General features: G+C 35.2%; 1 pseudogene; it reads left to right on the forward strand.

Annotated features, from left to right (window-relative positions):
* Window positions 1-1,512: 1,512 nt before the first annotated feature.
* On the forward strand, window positions 1,513-2,515 carry LOC116350437 (annotated as a pseudogene).
* The last annotated feature ends 643 nt before the right edge of the window (window positions 2,516-3,158 follow it).

Raw genomic sequence — 3,158 nt, forward strand, 5'->3', positions numbered from 1 at the left:
AAATCCAAATGGATTAAAATGAAATAAGAAGGTGCTAGAAAGATTTTACTTTTCCGCACACCTAGTGTAGGGAAGGTATTGTATTAGGCCAAAAAATTAAAGTCATCCCAAAACATGTTTTCTACGCATATTTAATGTAGAAAACACGATTGGAGATGATTTTGGGGCATATTGATGTGCGTCGCTGTGTGTGATGTGTCCTGTGTCCTGTGTCCTGTGTCCTGTGGCGTGTTGCCAAAATTTGTTAACTCGATAAATCTTTTTCCAAAAGCTCAATTCAAATTCTGACTTTGCAGGATGATTTGGGACTACTAGGAGACGTGCTGATTAGTTTTTGAGCAATATCTGTTGACCGGTGTAATTTTTTTGGGTCCGAATGGACACAATCCATACATTTTTTCCAATGATTTTTTTTTCAATTCTCGAACACCACTAAATGGTCTATATCATGTGATGTGATCAGAACGTAAAAATTTGTCATCTTTGTCACCCAAATCGTTGTTCAATGCTATCTCGCTCCCCCTTGCATGTATAAATGTTTACAACGGACATTCTATTCACACACAACTCGTACTTATATTTTGCTGCGTAATAAAATTGTTGAGAATGAATTTATTTGGTAATCGCTTTGAGTTTTGTGTCGACGATTTTTATTGCGCATCAAGATATAGGTGCGAGTTGTGTGTGAATAGAATGTCCATTGTAAACATTCATACATGCAAGGGTGAGCGTGATAGCATGAGACAGCGACTTGCCATTTGCCAAGCACGATTTGGGTGAAAGAGATAGCAAATTTTTCACAGCAAATGATATAGACCATTTAGTGGTGTTCGAGAAATGAAAAAAAAATCATTTTTTTTTCACTTTTTTGCTCTCTACCGAGTTTCCGAGAGTTTCATATAAACTCGCCTTGCAATAGCCAAATGACGCCTATTGATTCAATCACGATTGGTATTCGCTTATTATTCAATAGGCATCACATAGCAAGTTCATATGAAACTCTCGGAGACTCGGTATAGAGCACTCAAACAGTGAAAAAAGTCCAGATCGTGATTTGGATGATAAGGAATGCGATTTTTTTCATTCTGATTTCACCAGGTGATACAGAAAATTGAGTTGTATTTGAGAATTGAGGGAAAAAAATTAAATTATTTTTTTCATTTTTCGCGATTTTTTATACCATCTATATGGGAGGATTGTATGAAAAACACGGAAGACCGCTAAAATGAATAAAAAATTCAACATGATAAAAATGTAAATAAAATACCAACTTGATAGGACTTCAAATAAAACGGGAACTTACTTGCTTTGAAAATAAAACACCACCGTGCGCAGCGTAAAAATAAAAGTTCAACATGTTTAGAGTGAAAATAAAAGACCAACATGAATCATGTTGCTCTTTTATTTTCATCTCAGTTTAGTTGGTCATTTATTTTTACCGATTTCATGATTGAGATTTTTTTATATGAAAATTTGAGCTCACTTTTATCCTAACCCATTCAAATGATTTAGGTATGGACGGCCGAACAACAAGCCGAAGCATATAAGAAAAAGCAAGAAGAGCTTCGAAATCAGTATGAAAAAGAGCAAGATTTGCATGAAAATAAAGCAATGCTGAGCAAAGATAAATTGAGCATGAATTTCATGTACGAGCCACCACCTGGTGTTCGCAAAGAACGTGAAAAAGACGACAATGAGCCAGAATATAAATTTGAATGGCAACGTAAATACAATGCACCACGTGAAAGTTATTGTAAAGGCGATACAGAAATTCGTGATCAACCGTTTGGTATTCAAGTGAGAAATGTGCGTTGCATTAAATGCCACAAATGGGGTCATATAAATACTGACAAGGAATATACTATGTACAGTGAAGCACGAAAATTACATTCAGAAGCTGAAGCCAACGAGATTTTATCGAAGAATTTGTTGGAAGAACAAATGAAAGAAGACGGTTTAATGATGAAAAAAGGCGCAATGAGTGCACAAAGCTTCCAAACGGGTCGTTTACACCAGTTCGTTGCAAATGCAAATGACGATTACAATGACAGCGAAGCAGCACAAGTTGAAAAGGAATTTTTGAAATCTCTCAGCACCAAACAAAAGAAGAAATTGTTAAAAAAGCTTAAAAAGATCGAGAAAATGAAGCAAACATCAGCCAAACGTAGCCTAAAAAAGAAATCAAAGCAACACACATTGTCATCATCATCATCGTCGTCGTCAAAAGACGAAAAAAGTCGTAACAAATCAATCTCGGCTCGAGCCGAGAGAGGCCGTTCGGAGCGAAACCGAGACCAATCGGAAAGAGATCGAAAAAACAAACATTATAAAAGATCATCCCGTGATCGATCGGTATCACCAAGACGTAATAACAGGCACCGTTCCAGATCACCTTCACTTGATACAAAACATCGAAATAATAGACAATAATCAAGCCCATTACTTTTTCTGATTAGATAATATTGACTGACGTTTTAAATAAATCAATCACTTTCAAATTGAAAACAATTGCGTCGCTATAGCCCAACTATCAACCAATTTTTTTTTATCTGAAGTATGTTACAATGAATAAAAACTGAATGTAATTTTTTGAGAGTTTCATTTAACAAGTAGAATATGAAGACTATAAACTTAATCTGTTTGGCGGTTGTGGCCAATGTCGTAAGTGTTGTGGCCAATATAAAATTTGGACAAAAATTCGATAGAGTGAATCCTCATATACTTGGTGGTAATGATGCAAAGGAGGGACAATTTCCTTATCAAGTATCGCTTCGAAGTCGAAAAGGGCATTTTTGTGGTGGTGCAATTATAAGCAATAGGTTTGTTGCAATCGTCGATTACCTAAGGAGAGAATCGCAGAAGAAAAGAACGAATAATAAATAAATAAAATTAGTTAATAATAGAAAATAATCAATATATATTTCTATTGAATATATCGAGAAGCGAGTATGTTATTCAGCGCTTATGGCTGAGTAATGTCTGAATAAAAACATACTCTCGTCTCGATATTTTCAATAGATTTATGACTGACGAGAAGTATGTTTTTTTATTCACGCATAATTCAAACTATAATCCTTATTCCACAGGTTCATATTATCAGCTGCACATTGTATGCAGGGACCCTTTGCTAGTCCAAATTTAGTGTATGCTTTGTTCTT

This window comes from Contarinia nasturtii, unplaced genomic scaffold (genome assembly GCF_009176525.2).
Source record: "Contarinia nasturtii isolate CC-2019 unplaced genomic scaffold, AAFC_CNas_1.1 Cnas_scaffold_4126, whole genome shotgun sequence".
Lineage (NCBI taxonomy): Eukaryota > Metazoa > Arthropoda > Insecta > Diptera > Cecidomyiidae > Contarinia > Contarinia nasturtii.